The sequence below is a fragment of the Polistes canadensis genome, unplaced genomic scaffold (assembly GCF_001313835.1).
Source record: "Polistes canadensis isolate GaletaPanama2010 unplaced genomic scaffold, ASM131383v1 scaffold_32, whole genome shotgun sequence".
NCBI lineage: Eukaryota > Metazoa > Arthropoda > Insecta > Hymenoptera > Vespidae > Polistes > Polistes canadensis.
This window is the reverse complement of record NW_014569579.1, coordinates 460,681-486,235: the sequence shown is the minus strand read 5'-3', so window position 1 is coordinate 486,235 and position 25,555 is coordinate 460,681. Positions and strand designations below refer to the sequence as shown.

Here is a 25,555-nt window from a genome sequence, read left to right as displayed (position 1 = left end):
ATGTGTATAGAAATAATATAATAAATAAGAAATATAAGTTTATATTTAATAAAAAAATATAATTCTATCTCTATTATATTATAAAATAGTTCTTTTTCTTCAGATATATTTTATTGTACACCTTAGAAAACGGCCTTGAACTTGCACGAGACATCGCGGTAAAGTCTAATGCAACCCTTGATGCAGTGAGAGTGCACACGCCATCCGGTCTGTGAGCGACAATGAACAGCGACTCTTCGTTCCTTTCTGGCTTTCTTCTAGGCTCTCAATTTATCGCACAATTATAACGTCTCTTCCCTCTCACTCTTTATTCCAACATAATGCCTTCTTCTTCTTCGTCCAAGCTGTTTCCATGAAAATCTTACGTTTTGTTTTTAATCCAATGAAATACAAAAATAAACAAAGAAATTGCACGTCCATTTATCAATTTCATATTTCATCTCGTTATCTTTTTTTATTATTTATTTTACTTATCAATTATTTATATAACGACTGTTCATTTATTTCATTAATACAATTATGTACGATGTTTGTTATTTAGGTACAAAAAAAAAGCGTTTCCTTAGTGAATGTTAGCAAATACGATTCTTAAACGATTTTCATGAACGATGTTTCATTTGCAAGATGAAAATTCCGACATTCAAACGGTTATTTCAAATTTTAAAATAAAAACCTTATTTTTTGTGGAAGATATTGCTCGAAAAAATACTGGTCTTTCTGGAATAGTTTATACATACACACATACGTACACATTTATTAAATAGGTCTAGGGGATTAATTTTCTTTTATTTTTGTTTTTGTTTATTTAGTTTGAGTATATGAAAAGTTGGATAATTAAGCAAGTGAGAAGCACTGTAGATGGTGTTGCGCGATATCGCGGTTGCACTAGTTTACGCAACGTGCATATCGAGTCCTTAGAAAAGTCAGTCAGTTATGCAGCAACCTGGTGCACATGGTATAAGATGGTGTATGTGTTCGATATTAAATTGCTAATTGGCGAACTAGCCACAGCTCGAAGGTGTCTTACAGAGATATTTTAATCTACCGATCGAGATTATTTGTCACGGCTATGTCCGACGTGATTAATATTATTCACTTGGAATTATATTTCGGATTTTTCTTATGAGTTCTCCAATGGGTCACATATCAGAATTTCATTTTTATTATTGATTACACAAGTAGTTCGAAAAGTAATTTTAGATATTTTTTTTCAATAATTAATACCCTGTAGATTGACTTTTTTTCTTGTTTTAAAAAAAAATACAATATAATGTGAAAATTTATAGTATAATTTATATTAATATTCGTACTTATTTATATTGTAGGATAATTCATATTAAGATAACTGAATTAAATATCATAAAAAAGAAAAGGAAATAGAATGATACAAATTGTGACCGAAATCTGATAGATCGTATTTAGGCAAGAATAATTAAAATTATTGATTTTTTGATTTATTTAATAATATAAATTAATGTAATTTAAAATAAGTCATATAATAAGTTTTATAAATCTTTTTGTGTGTGTTATTTTCTCATATATGATGATATTTTTTTGACGAAAATTTATATTTATTTTATTTTTTATGAGAATAAAACGAAAAGTCTATGTTACGATAGAGACAATTGATCAAAGAAAAATGATGACACACATCGATTCTTGGAAAGAATCCCATTTGAGCTTTCGAATCTCTCGGACCTAAAGTAGAAACTGTCAGAGCAGGTGTCTTTGAAAGATTTTCAAGAAAGCAGTGTTAAAAACAAAAGCTATGACATTTTACGTATAAAGGCGAATCAAAATAAAGGTGATTAGTTTATAATTTATTTTTAAGGAAAAAAAATATGACAAAAATAATAAACAAAGCTAAGATTGGATACGATTCATAGTTAAAAAAAAAAAGAAAAAAAATCACATTTAACCTAAACTAAATTAAGAATAGCTGTGAAATTATTTTAACAGCTAGCTTGATATGTTCGTTGAACAAATTTCAATGAACACAATAAATAACTTTGATGAATATTAACAATTCTTTTTGAAATAATAAATATGTAAATATATCTATTTAAAGAAAAAATACATCATAAACAATTCAATAAATTGTTTCTTAATTTTTATTAAAATTTATTAAAAAATTTTCTAAGAACATTTAATTTCCATAGATTGATTTAAGATACGAATAAAAAAAATGTTTTAAAATATAAAATATCCGAATTGCGAATAAACGATACACACAATTTGTGTTGGCAAATGCTATCGCGCAACGCGATTGACTCTAATCTCAAATGTGACAGAAACGGGACGTTAATTATTATCGTCGAGGAAACGTTAGTGAATTCCGTAATTTCTTGGCGATAGTAAGTGAACGAGCGAACGAATGCGATCGAAAGTTTCTTGATTTTTTTTCTCTAATATAATGTACGCGAGAGTTCAAAGAAGAAGATAAATCAACGCACTGAAGTGATTCACGATTCAACAAAAGCTTCTTCAAAGTTCACCGAACTATAGTGCTTCTATATATGTTATATACAGAATGAGTCACCTAATTTGTTCCAAATAAGTAAATATATACTATTTTATAACGGAAACACATAAAAAGAAAACATTATAATTTCTATTTACAAATGTGATTTTGATTAACGATAGTTATTTTTTGTTAGCTGTAAAATTTAAAATATAAATGTAAAATATAATGTTCACTTTATCGGTTTATTCGATAAATTTCTAGTGGTATTAGTGAAATTTCTTTTCAAAAGAATAATATGGTATGTCGTACATAATTATTGTATGAATTATTCAATATATGCATATACAATTTTTGTTCTATAATTTCTATTACGAGTATATTATATCGAAATTATATTTATTATAAATACAATTTCAAGTCTGTATTATTATTTTAATTTAGTATTGTATAATTATATTACATTTTACTATATGTAAACTTTATACTCTCTCTCTTTTATTTGAAAAAATAAATTAGGTTTGATAGGATTATTATTTGAAAGAGCATTAAATTATTTTTCAAGTCACGCATGCTGCTATAATAAAAATTGTAAGCCTGCATATGTATATAGAAAAAGAAAGAAAAATAAAGAAAGAGAGAGATATATATATATATATATATATATATATATATATATATATATATATACATACGCATCAAATAGGAAGAATGATACGGGACAACAATGAGGCAATGATGTAAATAGTTCCCGTTTGAGATATATGCACGCGATGCACATAAAATGTTTTTATAAATTGCGTGCAGCAACGAGCATTTTTTAATAACAGAATTTTAATGCATCGTGTTATCCCTTGGACGATTCCCAGTTTCTGACTCATCATCGAACGGTCATTCGATCGATCGATGACCTTTTTCCTTGTCTTTTCTCTTTAGAATTGAAGAGAATAACAGGTCGGTCGTGACGTGTGATTTAATGAACACAACTCATAGCTAATCGAGCTTGAAAACGTGACATTAGTGTTGAAAAGAATAACAAGAGGAAAAATAGCCAACGCTTACGAGTGGTTTTCATTGAAATGTAGGACAATCCAGTTGTTCGTTCATCGTTTGCATAACGTGTCTTTTAATTATTTAAAAAGTATCATTATATTTCAATATGTGTGTTTCCACTCATCATAATAGTATTAATATTAATCGTTCGTTGAGATATCATTATTATCATTTTATAAATCGATCAAATATGCATAAAAATAACATGTATATATTTAAGCTTCTCATTAACTAAATTAATTAATTTCACAAAACAAAATGTATAGAAAGAATTGTTAAAGTAATATGCAATACGTTGTCGTATCATTTACGATAAGAAATCATAAAAATTATAATCATTAAGAAGCGTTAAGCCTAATTATTAAAGAAATTTATTTGAAATATAAAAAGTTGAATATTAATCAAGCAGTTTGAAAATTTGTAGATAGATAAAAGCAATAGATTTTTCAATTTGTATTTTCTAAATAAAATATTTTCTTTTCCTTTAAAATGAAACTAATACTTCGATGAGAGTCTTTTGATCGAACCGCAAGACTTCCGGCTCGTACGATCGATCGATCGAAGTATCAGAGAAGGATCGTCGATTCTATCAGGGTATTTCCTGTGACTCCGATAGTAGTTACGCATACCAAGCCAAGAACGATGGCAAAAGAGTGCGTAGCTCTAGCAGGAAAAGATCGATCGGTTGAACGAAGAAGCACGGTTGCATATAGCGGTTTTGAAAAAGGTGTACGTGCCATCTCGCAGCTGCGCCCTCATAATTATGCGATGGGCATGTTCAACAACGTACGGTTCAACGTGGCGGATGTCCGATTAATTCACCTTTTGTTCGTTCGAGGACACTGCGATTGGCAGGTGATTCGATCAGAGCAAAGCTAAAGATTTCCATCGAATTTTTTTAAAGTATATTTTTCTCCATTTTTCTTCTCTTTTTAAATCATTGTTCTAACTGATTTATTAATTTTATTATAAATTAATTTTATTCTACATAATTTTTGGATCATTAGACTACGTTTTATTTATTTATAAATGTAATTAAACTTTCATTATAATTTTATTTTAATCGGTAGGCTATAACAAGTAAAACGCGGTTTTAAAAATTTCTTACTTATTCAATTTAATTTTGCCGAAACAATAATTTGTGTATCATATCCATATATAATCTAGTTGTGCGATAACGTAATAATATGTTTTATTAATTCATTTACTTTTTCGTAGTATTTTAATATATAATTTCTATTTAATCTTTAGATTTATTTGTCAGTTATTCTAATAAATTAGTCAATTGTGTGATAACTCGTATAAAGCAATATGATGGAGAGTCTAACTTGAGACAGATCCAATAGAATATTCAATAGAACGTAGAGATAACACAAGTATCTTAGAGAACCATGAACCCCCCATGATAAAGTAAGTTTGAGTTACGAGTTCTATCGCAATTCAAAACATGTACGTTTACGGAAGCCATTAATTGTTTGTTTTTCGAATTAACATATTTTAGTTGGGGTCGTTTCGAACTAGTTATCATTTAACTTCGTGATTATGATCAAGAACACTTTTTTTTTTAATTTAAAAACAAATTGTATTAATTTTTCTAAATACGCGGTCACAAAATTCCATATAAATTGATCGATTGGTCATAATTTCGCAGATGTACAAAAATAAACTTAACTTTAGGAGTAATTTTGACGTTACGAGTAGATACGCTCGTATATTCGATGGCAAGAACGATTAGAACGGCACGCGTAATTTCACATTTGCTGGGGTAGCTTCGGTCCAAATCTGTGACGGTACAGTTACTCGCTTCACGATGGATGCTTCTTTCTGCTACGGATTTAGAACGGGAAAGGGAATAGCAAAACAGAGAGAGAGAGAGAGAAACAGAAAATGAGAGAGAAGCTCTGTTTCAAGTCTTACGAAAATTTCTCCCGGGAAAAGAAGCACAGAAAATCGTATAAGAAACTCAAAATACTGGCTTGATAAAAGCATTTCCATTGCATCTTTTAGAGTTCCAGTATATAAATATAGTTCTTAAACATATCTACCTTCGCGTACTAATAATTAAATATTAATTTTCTGATATGCTTTTCTCTAAATTCATTTCTATTTCCCTTATTGTCTCTGTTCTCTTTTCTTTTCTTTTTAATTTAAAATTGTTAAGATTTTTATATATTATAACTAAACCCTCAAATCCGTAAAAAGAAGCATAATAAAAACAATATATTATAACTATACTTTACAAATTGCAAATATAAATTATACTTTACACAATATAAAATTGATACTTTGTATTTAATTAAAAATTACAAAAAATTGAACGAATAAATAATGTCATCCAGAATATTAATTATTGTGCGAGTTTGCAATGAGCCACGTACGATACTTAGGTATTTTCATAATTGGGTGCACACGACAAACGTATATAGCTTAAGCCAGCGTTCAAAAACACACGAAAACATAAAGCTACATCTAAAAGACGAACTTAGAGAAGTCAAAATTTGTATCTGGTGCATGGACGTTACACGTAAACGCATCTCGAGCACGTAGAAACGTGGTGTGGCGCGCGCGCGCAGCTTCACAAGCGGAGAGGCGAGAATCTCGTGTATATAAATAGCTAGTTAGGGTCGATGGACAGACTAAAGAGGTGAACGCGAACCGTGAGACTCACGGGTTTCATTCACCTGCACTTGAACATTGTATAAAAGAAGTAAACTGGGTTTACGTTAATGGGAGAAGATTAGGCATAACGCATGTTTTTAATTTTATGTCTTGAGATGAGGCGTCGAGAATCAGAATGGACCAAGCCACATTTTCTCCCAAAATAACCCATTATTTGATAATAAAACTAATGCATTTTAAAAATCTGTCTCTTATTGAACCTACAAAGGTAGAATTGTAAGGATCCACTTTCAAAACTGGTCTAAAGCAAATTGACAAAAGTTTGTAGAATTTTTTAAATCATTTTTCTCAAAATCATAGCTGGTGAAATGTTGGTCCATTCTGATTCGCAACGTCTCAATTGTTCCCCGATAAATGCCTCCGAAAAGTATTCGTTAATTTTGTATGATTCCCAAATATACTATTTTAAAAAATTTGTTCTTTCACACTGTTTTTAAAAATTATTTCGAAATTAATTATATATCGTACATTAAGATGTACTACTTTGATTATACAAATGTGACGTACATATATGTAACAGTTTTGAAAAAAATAAAATAAAAAATAAACCGAAACTTTATGGGTATTCCTCATCCCAATAGATTGAACATGAGCAATAAGAAATAATGTTCTATTCGGGAAAAAATGTTCTACGTATTTACAAAGTTTCTAAAGAATTTGTTTTTCTCTTGTTACTATAGCATACATAGTTACAATAGAATCCTAGGCTTACATGCAAATTAATTTTCCCTTTCAAATATGGGATTTATTTTCTATAGATTAGTTTCTTTTTAGAAATTCATAATATAATAATTCAAATTGAAATTTGAAAGCAGACGCTTTTAACAAATTATACCGAACAACGTGATGGCAAATATGCAAGCGTATTATTAATTTGTAAAATAAAACGAGCCAATAAATTTGGATTACGGTCAAACTCTCGTTCGATATAAAATGCTTTTCGAGATTAATGGGATTGTCGATAAATAAAATGTGCGAACGCAAAATCTGGATAAATACGATACGACATGGTCGATACTATTTCGTCGGCTCGCTATTGTATTTCCTTTTGAAAAATGTGATATTTGATACCGGAAACGAAGCCGAGTAAATCAGAGAAAATAGATGAGAAAATAAAAGAAAAAAGTAATATAGGGTGTTCAAATAGTTGCTTTACTGAGAAAGGGAAAACAAAACATCAATGTTAGTTTATTAACCTTTTACATTCCAGCATCTCAGCATAGCTGGCAAACATTGCACGTTAATCGTATTAATAAAAATAAATAAGTTATCGTAAAATCCTTAATTTGATAAGTTTTGTCTGTACGTTCAAATGTTGTTTTTATAAATATCTAATTAAAAACAAAAACAAAACAAAACTTTTGTGTTAATAGAATTACAATATTTGGTTATTCATTTAAAAATATGAATCTTTAATTAAAGTATTATTATTAACAACATCCGCCACACTTCTCTAAATATCTGCCAAAAAAACATATTAAAAGTTTTACACGCAACATATGTAATATTAACAAGAAGATGCAAAAAAAATTGTTGGGACGATCTAATGTAATTTTTTCAATTCATTAAAGCGAAATTTAGGACACCTGTATATAGAAAAAAAAAGAAAGAGAAAGACAATATAATACGAGTAAAAGTATCTATCGATCGTTCTTATTCGTTTTATCAACCGTAAATACTTCGTTAGGGTAGACAGAAAATAGAGAAAAGTATTAAGAGTGGATTTCATTTCAATTTGAAAAGGAACAAAATAAGTTCGATCGATATCGAAACACTCGAATTTCTCTTCCCATTTCTATTTACCACCATTTTGTGCTTTTATGGTATTTTTCTTTGGAACAGTAACGTTAAAGAACAGAACGAAGTTCAATTATCGTAGAAACGTCGACTAGTATTACAATTTTCATTTCTGAGCTCGTCATCTCCTGAATGGTTGAATATTTTTCAAGTTAAATCTAACCAATCAGAATGAAGATTCTCTCTTTGAAGTCAAATAATATTCTCTTTCGAAAAATAGATTATTTAATTAAATGGTTTATTGTAGAAACCGTCGAGTTAACTATAGCTCATTTTTCTTCATTTTCTCACTGCGTTACATCATGGATGAAATTACACGGATGATTAATGTATCTCATAGTAAAAGAGTAGTCGTCATTTGAAAACGTTTTTCTCTATGAATCAGAATGATCGAAAGTCTAGAAATACATGAACGATTTTCTAATACTTTCTTATCTTTTTAAACTATTTAGTATGATATTAATCACTTAACGCATGAATTTTCTTAGAAAAATTGACCAAAATATTTATTTTATCTTGTAACATTATTAATTAATTTTATTCCTACTTAATGTTGCCTACATTTAAAATTTAACTTATTTAAACAATTTATTCTGCTAATTGTATCATTATTGTTCATTACCTTCGGTAATAGATTGATGTGTGTATGGAATCAGTTTTTTTTTTAATATTTATATTATTATACTTGAAAATGGCACGATTGACGCGACTTAAACGTTGCTGTGTACGTTAAAAAAAAAGAAATATTTCAAAAAGTAGACTACCGGTAACTGTAATTACAAATTTGCATTGATTATACAGGTCACGCGAATAATAAATTTACGTTTAGTTAAACGTTGAATGCGTTAACAATAGTCTACTAGTAAATAACGTTTGATGGTAAGGAAAAAAAAAAAAAAAGATCAAACGGATCGCCAGTTTACCGTGGTCATGACTTTTGTCCTCGATCATTGAATTTCATTATTTATTCATGCTCGTCAATTTGCGAGCATTGACCGTGCGCCTGCTACCGTTTACCCGCATTTGCAGATACAAATTCCCGTATAATTGGACGCCAAGATAAAAATAAAAAAATTAAAAAGAAAATAAAAGGACGATAAATATCACTCTAATATTACGTGTCATAATCGCGTTGATCGTTGCTCGATTATTTTTTACAATGTATAGATATATGTATATATTTACATGTTTAGCGATTATTTATTGAAGCAATAAAAATTTAAGAATTATACTGGGATACGCGTTTTATCAAAGCTATTTTACGATATTGTGGAAATTTACATTAACTATTATACCAATTTTTTTCATCTGTTTAATCACCGAAGTTTCATCACACACACACATTTCAAACATTATTATAATATAATAAAAATTCAATATTATTATTATGCTTAACATTCTTGGAAGTTTAGTTTCATCCTCGTTTTTAAAAAACGATTCGTCAAAAAACAAACATATTTATCTTTTTTAATCTGCAATACACCTAATAACACGAGCTTTCACGCTTAATCCTGACAAAAATTGTTTCGTCAAACAAGTAGAAGAAAAAAAATTGTTAAATTACGTTAGAGGAAATAAATTGTGCAAAATAAATAAAAAAGAAAATAATAAAAATAGAGTAAAAAAAAGAAACAAAAATAAATTTATTATAATAAATATATTTTCATATTATCGAATTTTAAGAAGGATCGGATGATTTCGAGTGTGATCCATCTACTCTCATAGTAGAAGTTCCCGTTAGTCGTTTAGAAGTTGCAACTGGTCTCCCTCGATCGTGTTCGCAACGAGGAACTCACGAGAATTTCGTAGGACGAAACAACTTCCTGTGGGATTTCCAAATGTGGGCGTACCAAACCGTTGTTTGATCGCTTATCATCGAAAAAATCATTGACTAGACGAAAAAAAAAACGTTGTCTGTTACGGTACAAGCGTGCACGCGACTTTATCGTGAATCAGTGATCGAAGGGACATACTCGATCGGATAAATCGAAGTACAAGTCCTTTTTCTCTTTCTCTCTCTCTCTCTCTCTTTCTCTCTCTCTCTCTCTTTCTCTCTCTTTCTCTCTATTTCTTTTTCTTTTTCTTTCTTTACCGAGAAAGGTGCCTAGGATTTCGGTAATCCGACATAAGCCAAACAAAATATCCGATCCAGTAAACAGAAACTTGGACGTTTTATTCGATAAAATGTTTTATCCATATGATACAATCGATATCTATTAAATAATATTATTTTTATAAATCTGTTTATAAAACACACGACTTTATAATATATAGTCTCGATCGATAAATAAAATAAAAATAAATTGTTTAAGATGAAGATAGGTTGAAATTTGTTTCATTAATTGCATCATATGGTTTCATTGAATAAAATCTTTTGCAGATAAGGTGCAACTGATATCGATAAGAAAATAATATTTATGCGAATTCGGTTGATATATATACACGTTCGACTTTATAATGATTCTACTCTTGATTGATTGTTGATGATTTAAAAATAAATAATAAAAATAAATCATATAAAAAAAAGTAGAGACTAAAATTGTTTTCTCTAGTTACGTTATAATGTCTATTCAATAAGACTTTTTATTGATTAAATTTTAAATAAAGTAAGAATAAATAATATATACAAGATAATTAACAATTTTTGGACACTATTATAAGTTCGATAAAAATCTTTATAGATTAAACGTAACAATCAACATTGATTAGATAATAATATTTTTGTATATTTCACTGACATATGTTTGTCTTGGCAATAACTCAATCAGTAACTGATTTAGAAAAATAAAATATGCAAACCTACATTTTTCTCCCCAATTACGTCATACAACCTTGACTCTTATCGGCCTTGATCTTTTCTTATGATCACCGACCCGTTCGAAGCTTCTCGATCTATAATTAAGCTCTTTGATTCTACTTCGTCAACTTTTTATATTCTTCTTATCTCATTTCTTCCTTTGAAAAATGTAATATTTATAAACAACATTTGAGTCATTTTTTCAATCACTTTGATCTTCAAAATTAGGGTTGATTAAAAATTTTTTGATCAAGTTACATATCCAATGATACATATACATATACATGTACCTATGTAAATAACAAAACATTATTTCGAGAAAAAATACGATAGTAGTTAATTTTATCGCGAAAACAATAGGAGAATTCGATATATTTTAAAAAAATAAAAAAAAGAAACATAAAAAAAATACCACCATTCATTTGAGCCGATAATTATGAGACTAATGTAAGTCATGAAATTAAAAATATAAAAATTGATTCTATGATTTATTTTTATATTAGAATTATTAATATTATAGAATAAATTATAGAATCAATTTTTTGTATGTTTTATCATTCCATTGTCATAACTACAAACACATTCATCTAAAATAATCTTATTTGTTTTTACAAATTGTAAAATATATCATTAAAATTGATCATTCTATTAAAGTAACACTATGTGCATAACATTATAGGTAATTAATACATATATCTATATATTGTATGCAATACATAAGAAACATACATTAAAGTACGTTTCAGTTTATCGACTTCATGACAGCCATTTGAGAAACACGTACATTGTGTCTTTGTCAACATATCGTGTGAATGAGAGAGAGAGAGAGAGAGAGAAAGAGAGAGTAAAATAGGCTTTCACAGCTTTACTAAAAGTTTGTCATCGTGTTCAGAAAGTTGTGCGATAAACGACTCGCACCACGAGGAAGTGGTATTTATCGAAGATCTGATAGAGTCGTGGTACTCTTCTGCAGGAGGGTCTTCACTTCTCTCTCTCTCTTTTTCTTTTTGTATGAAAAGCACAAGAGGTAGGAAATCGAGTTGCTTTCTGGAAGAAGACGATAAGTACCCGAGGGAACGTGCGAAGAAATTTCGAAAGTGTATTATCGCACCTTTCTCCTTATTTTGTTTGAAAAAGATTAAGAGAGAGAAAAAAACAAACAACAAAAATAAAAAGAACAATAATAACAAGAAGAAAATTCGAATTTCAGTTGAATATAAACAAATTATATAAGATTGAAAATAATAAAAAAAATAATAATAATAATAATAGGTAACGTATTTTTAATTCGATATTTATACTATCAATTAATAACCTAAACAATTAGCAGGTTAATTCGTCGTGAAATAATAAAATCGTAGTTGCTCGTTTCTTAGCGATGTCGACAAGACTAATTAACTTGCTTTTCTTACGACAGGAAAAACAGATAAATTGAGAGAAATAGAGAAATGAAGAGAGAAAGAGAGAGAGAGAGAGAGAGAGTTTCTTCTTACTAAATTAACGCCACTTTGTGAGCGCGAGCGTATGGAACTAACCAACTAGATATAAAAATGATGGTAAAAATACGACGAATTATTTTCGGAGCAATCCGTAGGGCCAAGCTGCACCAATCACGAACTTCTCCATCTAATTCTTCTACGCTTTTGTCAGACTATACGTACGTCATCGGCTTAACACCATTAATTCTTCGTCGTGTCTATCCACGCGGTTTATTAAGACCCATCCAAAACTTCATCGATCGTTTTCCTCGATCTTGATTAAAATAACAATTTTTTTTGGTTATTGTTTAACCCCGATATTCACCAATCTTGTCTTTCCTATCCTTTTAATATAAACAAAAAGTTACAAACAAAATGATCACGTTGAAAGGCATATTACATTCACCTTAATTAACACTTATAGAAATTGTTAGTTCACCACTGTGTGTTACCGATAAATAAAACAATATTTCATCGAAATTGTTATAACCGACAAATTCTCTCTCGATCACTTATAAATTTGTTCTTTTTCTTACCGGATATTAAAAAAAGGACACGATATACGCGAGAAAATGATAAAGGGATATTAAAAGTAAGGAAAGGTTTCTTCCTCGTGTCGATGCGAGTAGCCTTGCGGCGAGACAGCAACTGTCTTCTCTATGAGAAGCTACCGTGTCCCTCGTCGCACACGACGCACTCACGCACTTCCCCCTTCCCCTCCTAACCCCCCTTCCTACTCTTCCTCACTTGCTCCCTCACACTCACTTACTTTTGCTCTCTCTCTTTCTATAGATATATATATATATATATATATATATATATATATATGTATATGTATATGTATATATATCTTTTCTTTCTTGTCCTGCCCTCCCGCCATTATACATACTCACACACTTATACACTCACAAACTCATACACACTCGACCAGACTCGTCTCCCACCACCCTTCCAATCTTCTCTTTCCATCATATTTTCTTGTTCCTATCCATTCTACAAGTTATTCTATTTCACTCTATTTATTTCTATTTTCATTTATATTTATACGTTTTCGAAGTCTATTTTTGTTTTCATTTCACCCGATGATTGGTTTTTTTTTTACCTTTGTGTTAATTATAGTATATATAATACATCATTGTGCGGATGATTATGGCAATGAATTAAATATAAATATCGAAAAAATTGACTTTATATGATTCATTTTTATTTGAGAATAAAACAGAAAATATATTATTCTCATTTGTTGACTTATTAGATATATAGTGAGTCATAGGAGAAGTTGTGCCCTACTGTCAATTTTAAACGATTGATATTTTCTTGTAATGCAATGTTATTATATATTTTTATACAAAGAAACAACCAGGTATTACGTAAAAAAATATTTATTGTATTTTTATTATTATATCCTGTGTCACACATCTTTCTCTTACTATAATCTAATTGTAATCATAATTGTTAGAATATGTCAATTTGTAAAATTTATTTTATAGCAAGAGACACATCTGATTTTATCCGCACTTATTATAATATTTATTTCAACATATTACTTCTTTTCTTCCCCCTTCCATATCTTCTTATAAAACTTTCCTTCTCATTCTTTCTTAATCTTCTCATTCGTTTCCCTCTTTTTTATAATACTTCACATACTATTATCTCATTGCATCCGACATAATGAATTTTTCTTCCTTACGTTTCGGTTCAACGATTTGATTGTGCAAAGAAAAAGAACAAAAAGAAATAGTACGTGAGAAAAAGAGAAGAATTTTCTTGCGCCCTTATATTTCGCGAGGGTGGCCAAAAAGTGATCCATGAGACGACGGAACGAGTTTGTAACAGGTGTTGGTGCATTAACCTTCCAAGTATATTTCGAGCACGTGCAAAGAGAGAGAGAGAAAGAGAGAGAGAGAAAGAGAGAGAGAGAGAAAACTCGCATATTCGTTCATTTCTGTAACAGTGAGAGCTACGCTTATGAATAAAAATGTTCTCCACTTGGTATGTTCAGGTAAGAGAGCAATGAAATTTTACATTGCTTCGCTTACTATTTAGAATTGTTCTAAATTTTCTAAAATAAAACAAAAAATGACTTACTACCGTAACGAGAGCTTTGAAAAATTTTTTGTAGAAAAAAGAAATAAGAAAAAAGGAAAAACGTTAGGTCACCTGAAATCACGAGTATTCTTCGTTCCTTTCAAAAACGTACAATAGCACCCTCTTAGTCTATTTTTCTTTATTTTTTTATTTATTTTTTTTTTTTTCACGGAAAGAGAGAAAGGCAAGGAAAAAAAAAGAAACACTAACGATCCTTGGCATCGCGAGAAGCAAGGGCATAAACGAAAAATGGGCCACCTCTATTTTTACTCTTTTTGACCAGTCAGATGGCCCGTTTGAGGTGAACCTATTGTCACGCGAAAAAACCATAGAAAAGAGATTTTTTACGACTGTAGTTATAACGTGTAACACACACACACACAAGTCGCGTTTGTTTCCTTCCTTCTGGCTCTTCTGACAAACTCCTAAAACTTTCTTTAGGTTACACGAAATATTGAATTCGAAATGATATAAAATTTTGAAATGATGGATAATGATTACTTTTTTTCTTATATATTCATTATTTCGATAATCACAAAAAAGATTATCTAATATTAAAACACGTTTGTATAATAATTATCGTGTTTTTTTCTTCATCGCGCATTCATGTAACAATTTTATTAGCATTTTCACATAATCTAACTTTGTTATTTCCTTTCCACATAATTGTTATAATGAAAAAATATCAAGTATTTTTGATAATTATGTTTGCGTCATTTGTTCTTTGTTCGTTCTGTAATAAAATAAACATAGGAATTAATGCATTTTTAAAATTGATTATTACAATATATGCAAAGGTTAATGTTTGCTAAATCGATGTTATGCAATGTTTTTTTTTAGACAGGGGCAAAATGGGAGGGTTAAGGACACACCCTTTCAATTTTATTTTTAAACAAGCAAACATCCGTAATATTATATGAGAAAAAAAAGAATAGACTAACATAAGCACCAAGTGCAGGCAATTTTTATTTAGGAGAGTGACGCACGCGTAAAAAGCGATACACGTTACACGTGTTTTGACGTAACCCTTAACCCTATAGAAAGAAGAAAGATCTCTGAGTACATCCGCCCTTAGCCCGTTAATCGGGTCAACCTCGTGGAAAGAGAGAAAGACAAAGATAGAGAGAAAGAGCTTATCGACGAAACGAGCGAAATAGTCATTTGGAAAGAAGCCAAGAGACGAAAAGATGAGAATCTAAATCGTCGTTCTAAGTAGCGAATTAGAAGGACAAAAAGGAATAATTTCTGTATTTTCTATATAATGAATAAAAATTTTCAAATAATTATTAATAATTAATGTCAATTAAAGAAATATTCAACTTATTCTTATATACGCTAAATTATTACCCCATATTTGTAATATTTTTAATTTTGAAATTGATATTATTGTTAAATAAAAATAATATAAAAATTGTAAACATAAATATAAATGCAATTAGATTTAAAACATAAAAAAATTATTAATTAAATGATATACTTTTTTCAAAGAATTATTTCGACAGAACAATCTTACCTTCACATTTGTTTATTATTATAATATAATGATATTTAAAATCAAAATTTATGCACTATATTATAATACATTTCAATGTATTTTCACAATCGATATATATATATATATCAAGGGTTTAGTGAAATTTTATCGATTTTATTCTTTGATACTTTTCTCGATAATAGTTTGTCCGAATAAAATTAAATAAAGAAGAAAATTTAAAGAGAACGATATAAGAGATTGTCCGAGCGTGTAGTCAGAGTTATTCCTGGTATTTTCGAATGGGTTCGATGATCTTTCTCTTTCTCTCTTACTATCTATCTCTCTTCCATTTGCTTATACCGCTTGCTCGAACGAGTTACGCGAAGGGAGAGAGAAAATGCATCGAAATGCACGGTAATAATTGTGTATATATCTTAAAATTGAATTACGCTAAATAATACGTACTTCCGTCGGTTCACCCTCGTCCGTGAGAAATTTTACTTTACAGATAAACTAACGAACGTGCATATACATATATAAATATATGTGTGTATGTGTGTGTGTGTGTGCGTGTATGCGCTTGTGTATATCCATACTGTCTCAAGAAAGGGAAAGACAGATCTATGATTTTGAAAATATATATGCCATTACTAACAGAGTTCTTAGAAAGAAAATGTCTTTTGATATAGAGACGTGAAAGTTTAGTGAATCATCTCATAAATAAACTTATGAATTCTCTCTGCTGCGTTCTTTCTTTCTTTCTTTCTCTCTCTCTCTCTCTCTCTATCTATCCTCTTCTCAACAGAATTTAGATGTATTTCCAAGTTAAGATTTAAATGATTTTATCCTTACAATGTGTCTCTCAAAAATATTTGGTCACTAATGTAAGTATTATAAACTTTTTGCCTTCGTTATTATTCCGATTATTTATAAAACAATCTTATTATTGTTTTTAACAATAGTTTTTTTGTTAATCTCGGTAAAAAAAATATATAATTTACTCTTTAAAGATTTGTATATGTTATATAATAAAAATTATGAAAAGTAAATAATGTCATATTTATAAGCTCATAAAATATTCTCATCTTCCTCGTTTATTGTATATTTTGTTGAAAATTTGATATATGAGAACAAATAAATATACGATTCAATTTTCTTTCTCTTTTTTTCATCATATCAAAGTCGTTTAATATGTGGACCACACACATACGAGAATATCGAAAGAACAAAAGCGAAGAAGAGTATGATAAGGGAGGAAAAAAAAAGAAGAGAAAAAAGTATCGAGAGAAATGAGATCTTTCTATCTTTGTTTTGCTTCTTTTTTCCTTCTAATCTCCTGCTGTTTTTCATATACTCGGAAAGACTGCATGTCGCGAGAGTATGTCAACACAGCTGTTCGGAAACCTCGAGGGCTGCAAGTTTTGATCCTCTCGAATGCGTACACGTCGATATTCCTATCGATATCAATAGTATCGTCGATGAATCGAAACATGTAAATGAAAAAATCCTGCCCAGAAAGGTGAATGACTTTTTCAAGCATTTATTATTGTTTTCTTTTGCTAAAATTCATCTCTTACGTAATGTATACGTAAAATTGTCTTCATTTTTTTTGTCTAGCTTTAACTCTTATCATTCATTTAATTTTTATTTCTCCAATGAAAATTAATCAATTTAAGTTAATTAAATTTAATGTTATTCAAATGTTATGAAATTATTTATATTTTACGTATTAATTAAAGAAAGAGATTTTCTATTTAAAAGTATAATTTACGACAATATATGAAGAATATATGTAAATACCTGAAGCAATTACTGTTTCCTTCTATATTCTTCCTTATATTTTATTATTAACATTATATTAATATATACAATCCTGCATAATATTGTATTTTAAAATGTGTGTGTGTGTGTGTTTTTTTTAATGTAAAAACAATATAGGACAAATAATTGTAAGTTAAACGCAAGAATATAAATTTAACTACGCATACATTCGTCCACAAGTTTCGCATGAATTAATATGATAAAAACAAAAGTTGAACTTTTGATTCGGTAAAGAAAATAATTTCGATCATTTATGGAAATCATTGGGGAGGAGGAAAGGTCAAAAGTGCAATCTCAGCATTGCGATTTGTTACGCGCTGGAAACGCCAGCGGAATCGTCGGCCTTGATCGCGGACGTTGATTAATTATTTATTAGACCATAGAAAGGAAGCGGTCCGTAATCGCACAATGATGAATTCGCTTCAAATCGACTTATCCGATAACACGGGATAACAAGGGACTACCACCGAACGTCTTTTCAACGAGGCCGAGGGGACGATTAGCGATGACGTGAAGCTTCCAAGATTAATAGCTTGAGAGCCTTCCAAGAATCTATTGGATCTTACCTCGAACCACATTTTTTATCCTTTCGGTCCATTCTGACCATTTTTTTTTACTTTCTTTGTCCTTCTCCATCACTATTTTATATTATAATACCCATGTCGTTTTAATGAGAACGAACGTCATAATCCTATAACATTAATTATCTTTAAATCCTAAGGAACAATTTTATTGCATTTTACTGTATAAAGAATTTCAACAATTTTTTGAGATTAGTTAAAGTACCGTGGAAAGTTAGACTTTATAACTATCTCTTATTTATGATGAATACATATATCATATTTAAAAGTGATAGAGGATATATTTTTTAATGTCATAATAAAATAAATATTTCTACGTGATGATATACACAGATACAATGACGTAAGATCCTTTTATTTTCAATGATTTTTGTTAAACATTTTCTTTTGAAGTTTTTAGAAAATGTCAATTTAAACGATTATTACTTGCATTGAATAATAACTTTTCATAATTATTTGAAAAAATGTTCGAACAATTTAGAAATGTGTGCGCATAACATTATTTCTCAAATTTTGTATAAAAGTACATTTATTCTTTTCTTTATTAATTCTATTTTTTTGTTCTTTGACTATTTTGAAAGTATTTTCGCATTTAAATAATAGTTAGGATCGAGACAGTAGGAGAACGAATTATACATGATGATACTCGAGAACGAATGGTCGAGGCACTCGAGAAAAGTGATTCTAGCACTTAAAGAAGAACCAAGAGACAGAAAAGCTCGCGAATGAATCACGACTCATCGAGTAAGTCGAGGTGGCTTCGAGGGTCGATCGATGGCTGCCAAGAATTGCCGTTCATTTGCAATAATGTTCGTCGCGTGCTTAAATCAGCTCGCCAATGAATCCACTTTGTATCACAGTTCCTTTCTCTCTCTCTCTCTCTCTCTCTCTCTCTCTCTTTCTCTCTCTCTTTTGCGATTAACTCACAACGTTGACAATTTTCTTATCGACTTTCACTACGCACTTTTATCTTGCATCCAGTCTGTCTCATTTCCGACATTTCTGGAATCCTTCAAAATGAATAAAATATCGCATAAAAAGTTTCAATCTTATTAATATTTATTGTCTATTTAATTTGTTTGTACACATTTTTAAACAAATCGTCGAACTTTAGTTATTTTATGTTTTACAAAATTAAATATCCTCTATATAAATTTTAATTATTTTAAAATGCTGTCACAGAGTTTTTATTCAAGATATTAATAAATTCATAAAAATTTTGAACAAGCTTTGTATTTTTTAAATTTCTTGAGAATTTTTTAAACTTAAAACATTGGTATAACTTTTTAATTTTATCATTCTATAATATTATTCTTTAATATTATTTTATTATTTGTATTTGTAAAATTAAAGTAAAATTCAAGAAATAATTTTTTGTTTTTTAATTTCAAACTATTTTTAAACAAAATGTTAATATTTATTATAGAAATAAATTCACTTCTATCAGAAAAGAAGTTATGAGACGAATAAAACATAGACTAGAATTATCGTTTGTCATTCAAACAGAAATTGAATACTATTTGAAATTTTCTATAAAGGAAACGTCATCGACCTATAACTCTGTTCTATAGAATCATAAACTTTCCCACAAGCAAGAATAAATTTCTTAGGAATAAAAGAAGAAATAGAAGTAGAATGTGGTAAAATCGATCATACTGGTATTTAGAAAATGTATAACTTTTTTTCTGTTACTTATTTTTATGGTTTAGTTTGACCACTATATAATACTCCCCGTAACATTAATATTATTTAAAATGAATAAGAAAGAAAAATATAAAATCAAATATAAAAAATAATCTTTTATATTTTTAAACAAAATTAGTGCTCATCATAAAAATCAATCAACTCTTATCAATAAAGCTGACGGTACAGAATAATCGTATATTATTCATGTATTAATTAAATCCCATTTGAAATTTTGTATAAAGAAACGTCATCGATCTATAATTGAATACTACATAATCTTAGATTTTTTTTTTCACACGCAAAGAATAAATTTCTAAAGAATAGAAGAAAAAATAGGAGTAAAATGTGTTAAAATCGATCTTGCTGGTATTTGAAAATCCTTCATCGATTATCGTCACCAGGTATAAGCGAATTTACGACGATACTTGGTCGCGTCAAGTTTTTCAAGTTGGCGACAATACTCCTCTTGGTTAAGTCACTGCAAATAAACCACCACCCACCATGACCGTAACCGCGACAACGCGGGAATAGTAAAAGAAGACGAAGAAGGGAACGAACAGACGAAAAAGAAAAAGATATGGTAGTAGGAAGAAGGGGAAGAAGAATAAGAGCAAGAAAGAAAAAAAAACGAAGACGAAGTTACCAAGGCGCGAGCACTTTACGCCAATTTGCGATCTCGCCGTACTGAAAAGGATGTTCTTGATAATGATATGGAAAACGTTGAACCTTCCGGATAAGGTCAACTAACTCAACAATGTTTTCCTTTTCTTTTCTTTTTTTTTTTAGAATGACCAATCAAAATGTTTCGAATGTTTTTCTCAATTTTCATTAAATTTATCTTCTTTCTTTTCATATTAATTTACGTTACATATTATTATTAGAGAATGATATAATGAAATTGAACTTGGAAAAAAGTTATATAATAGTCGTTTTAATCCATTCAAAGAATACTTGATTGTGCAACAGACAAATTTAGGAAGAAATTAATTTGATTTCTTTGATATATTAAAACTATTATTTATTTTTAGATTAAACGAGAATTTAAATCAAAGTAATATACGATCTCAATATATCTATGAAAATATGTAATAAAAGCAAACTTTAGAAAAAAATCTAATTAAATTCTAAAAGTTTATTTATGCGTTACTAATAATTATTGACATTCTAAAATAATGATTGAAATAATAAATGTAATAACGGTGCAATGTAATATTTGAAAAATATTAATTTATCAAATCCAGTTCGATTATACTTATGTTAGTTAACATTAATAAAAGAAACACGTTGAGGTGAGAGAACGTATAAAATGTAGTAGCCGAGATCGTACTTCGAAGCGAACCATTTGCATCCCTTTGATTGTGAAATAAAAGGAACTCGCGAACAGTGTCTGAGTTGGACAGCTTGCACGCATATGTTGCAACGCGTTTGAGCATGTACATACACTGTGGAGAAACATTCGCTCTAGGAGATCCAACTTCTGAGCCTCGAGCGTTCTTTTGCCTTGTATGCATACGTATATGTGTACGTATATATAAGGAAGCCATAAAACGTAAATATTAACGTCGTTAAATTTACGCAAAAATTCATACAAATCCCTTTGCGCTGTGACTACTAACTTAATTGGTTTTTAAACTTTTATCATTTCTTTTTACCCGTACCACATTTAAGTCGACAAAAGAAAAAGTAATGATTATTTATGTTCGCATATGTGCGCATAAAGTGTTTATTTCATTAATATTTAAAACATTTTATTTATATATATATATATAATATATTATATATATGCATATATTCTGTTTTTTGTCTTACTTTCTATACAATTTTTAAACGTAAGAAAATACATTTAGAACAACTTTAATAATGTTATATCAACTTTTTTGGTTGACTATTACAAAGAAATTTTACTGCAGGATTTTGTAAATAATAGAATTAATTCGTTTGTTAATTGATTATTATTAACACTTATAAGTCTAGTTCTTCTTCATTTCTTATTGAAATGAAGAAGAGAAAAAGCTTACATGGCTTCCTATGTAACGATAGATGCGAGTTTATAAAAGACGCAGGTGGATTCAGTCATTCAGTTATCAAGGTATCGTCTTTCCATTAAACATCAAGACAAATAAAAAGAAAATATTACTCTTTTTACTAATACTTCACAATGACGAGCTCTATTTGATTTATAATTAATTTTTTAATAATAATAAAATCTTCTTAAACAATTGTAAACATATCTTATGTATTAGATTAACCTTAAAATTTGTATTCAAAATAATTAATTACTACATTTGGATAAACAAAATTATATACATTGTTTTAAATCTATTTTTTTATTTGTAACACATCTTATACATATTCTCGAGAAATTAAAAAGTATGTAATATAAGAAAAATTATGAATTTTGTATTAACTCTTTTTTTTCAGTGCCATGTCAATTAAACAAAAATTTAATAAAACCCAATGAATATTTATTCTACTACATATGTTGTAAGGCCACTTCCAAAAATATATTTATGATCTGTTAAAGTACTACTTACCACCGTAACACAAAAATATAATTTATAGCATAAATACGAAGTAACTTTTAGGGTGAACCCTGTATCTACAAATGTTTCGTATACATTCAAAAGAACAAATGCTTAAGAAATTTTCAACATTCTAGAAAAAAGTCTCCAGTTTATATATTACAGGACTAAGCGAAGATGTGTATAGATACAATGCACGCGTGTAAACACACACATATACATACAGTACATATGTATACATTTATACATACATACATACATGCATACATACATATACATATATATACACGTTGACATGAAAAGGGGAGTGAAAAGGAAGAAAAGAGTTACGGTGGCAGGTAAGATCGTGGGAGAAACGAAAATAAATATAGTGGAGAAGGAAGTCAGCTTGCTAGTAGTTGTGGTAGTGATGATGGTAGTAATGGTGGCTAGTGGTTGGGACATAGAAGAAATTCTCTTCTCTCAACTGGTAAACGAAGAAGAAAAAGAATAAGAAAAGAAAAAGAATAAGTATAAAAGGGGTCCGAACGTAATAAGTGGCTCGAATGTCTGAATAGCTGCACGAGACAGACTCGTTGCGCTCTCGTTCCTTCCTTTTTCTTATTCTGACTTTGTAAAAGAAGTGGGGTAGGACAGTTGGAGGATCAAACAAGTCGATTTTCTCTCTCGTCGAACGATAACTGAGAAGAAGGTAGAAGTTAACTCGTTCAACTATACTAAACTTCAAACTATCTCTTATTACTGTACAATAACAATAAATAAAGATTATGAAATAATTATAGAAATAAGATATAGTGTAACAAATTTCGAACAAATAATCAATATATAATAAATAACTATTGAAAATAAATTTTTAGTTAACCATTGTAAACACAGGCAACAAAAATGAATCTTATTATTCTATATTATTATATTTATATTATTGAAAATTAATAATTATAGTTGTTGATGCATGAAATTAATAAATATTATTTTTCCTTTATTATAATTAAAAACTAGAATACACATCTAACACTTATTTGTCAAAATATCGTGCAGAAAAAAATTTGGTATATATTCTAAATTATGATACAATAAGTTCAATATATGCATATTAGATCTAGCAATTAATTCGATACTTTTTAGACAAATTTAGTATTTATTTATAATCATACATGTGTGTTATTCTTCAAAATAGTCTCCATTATTTTCGATGATTTTGGTCGATCTTTCAGGCAACTGCAGAATTCTTCAACGAAAAAATGATGACGATTTTGATGGAACGAATTTAATATCAAGGAACCGCATTTATTGCGGCACCTAATATATCACGCCCGATAAAATTTGTGACGCATTATTAATTAACTAGTAGTTTATATTACGAATATATCATTAATAATATAATCTTTAGAAATAATTGATGTCCTTAGTTATCTAGGATAATCATTGACGAGTATAACATCGAATGGCTTTACTATATATAAAATAATCCCCCATAATTATTCCTTTCTCGTATACCGTAATTAAGGACTGGAAATAAATGAAATGTGTACGATATTAATCACTCGATCCATATCGAACACGTGCAAACGTATAGAGTTCATGCTCCTCGTGTAATAGTCATGTGGAATATTCGCCAATAAGGATCAGATTATTACAATGCGTAATTAAAGATCTTTTCTCTCTTTCTCATTCTCTAGTTTCGTTTTTCTTCTTCGTCATGTTGAGAAGGAGAACGTATTCGTGATTAATGGAAGTGGAAATTAATCGTGCTTCCGTCTTTCTTAGTGTATGTTCGGTCAGAAAGTTAAAGAAGACAAGCCGACGTGCTCTGGTAATGTTCACATGTTAAGCCTATGCATATTATACTTATATATGTATGTACAGGGTGTTTCATCTAATATAAATACTCTTCAAATACAAATATAGAAATCAATAGAAGTTGAATAACATATACAAGATTGTATGTTATCTAATTCTAATTCTAAAACTATATATATTTTAATTTATTTTATGTTATTCAATTGTTAACATATTGTATACGGGATATTTTTGACTTGACTGCATCCGAATATCATTTCAAAAAATATCTATATATATAGGATATATTTTATTTATATAATATTTTAAATCCGTGGTCATAATAATATTTTATAGTGTGATACTGCTTAAAAACCGACGATCTGTCTTTAAAAAATGTCTTGACAAAAATATATGTACATATTAGTACATGTCCCGTATACAATGTGTTAATTTAATTCAATTTACTTATCGTAATTTTGTTATTTTTAATTGTAATATTTTGTATTCTTTGTAAATTTGAAATACAAACGATAAATCATTACTACTACTATTTTTATTGAAAATATAATCGTTAAAATTTTATAGATAAGACTAAACTTAAAGGAAAAAATCGTTTTATTCGAAAGAAATAATATTTTGCTTAATATATGCATTTTTGGAAATGTTAATATTTGTAAATATTTCAAAGTTACCGTTGTTTTCTTCTAATGGATTGACATATTTTTATTTTCAAAAGATTATGACTTATAAAAAGACGAATTCTACGATATTAATTTGAATACATTTTCGGATGGGCTTAATGAATGATTTCTTTGTTCTTTCCATCACTTTTGGAACGATAACAAACATGCACATAGAATTCTTTGTCGTATATCTTCTAACATTGGGAGAATATCAGGCTCAAATGTGTCGAAGTTAATATGTATCATTTTAAATATGTATAAAAATATATATTTTTTATCGAAATAAATATTAGTCTTCTTCGTTTTTTCCAAAGCTATTTTTTCTTATTCAAGAATATTTAAAAATTAGCAAATTCATATCCTTGAAATCGTTTTTTAAGAAATTATAACATTGTTAAAATAAAAATATTAATAAAAACCTGTAAATTTTACAAATAATAACATTGACACAAATTTCTTTATTAATTAAAATATTACTACCTTTGATCCGAATAATTTCTTTGATTAAAATATTATCGTATAATCAAAAGTAACGAAGATATTGTATTTCAAATAAGGGTCTGAATTAGATGAAACACTCTGTATATACATATACAAACAATATATATGTATGCATGTATGATGTTTCTCCTTCTCCTTCTAACGGGTACGGC

General features: G+C 28.9%; 1 protein-coding gene across 5 annotated transcripts in view; it reads right to left on the bottom strand.

Moving 5' to 3' along the window:
- LOC106784223 (focal adhesion kinase 1) overlaps positions 1-25,555 on the bottom strand; it is a 75,828-nt gene that overhangs the window by 42,361 nt on the left and 7,912 nt on the right. For 2 of the 5 annotated variants that reach the window (XM_014743543.1, XM_014743541.1), the window contains exon 1: positions 12,449-12,923. The exons of 2 other annotated variants lie outside the window; for them this stretch is intronic. The gene's annotated coding sequence lies outside the window, so the exon portion shown is untranslated. Of the gene's footprint in view, positions 1-12,322; positions 12,924-25,555 lie in introns of those variants that run through there. One more of the 5 variants, XM_014743545.1, reaches the window with a different exon arrangement.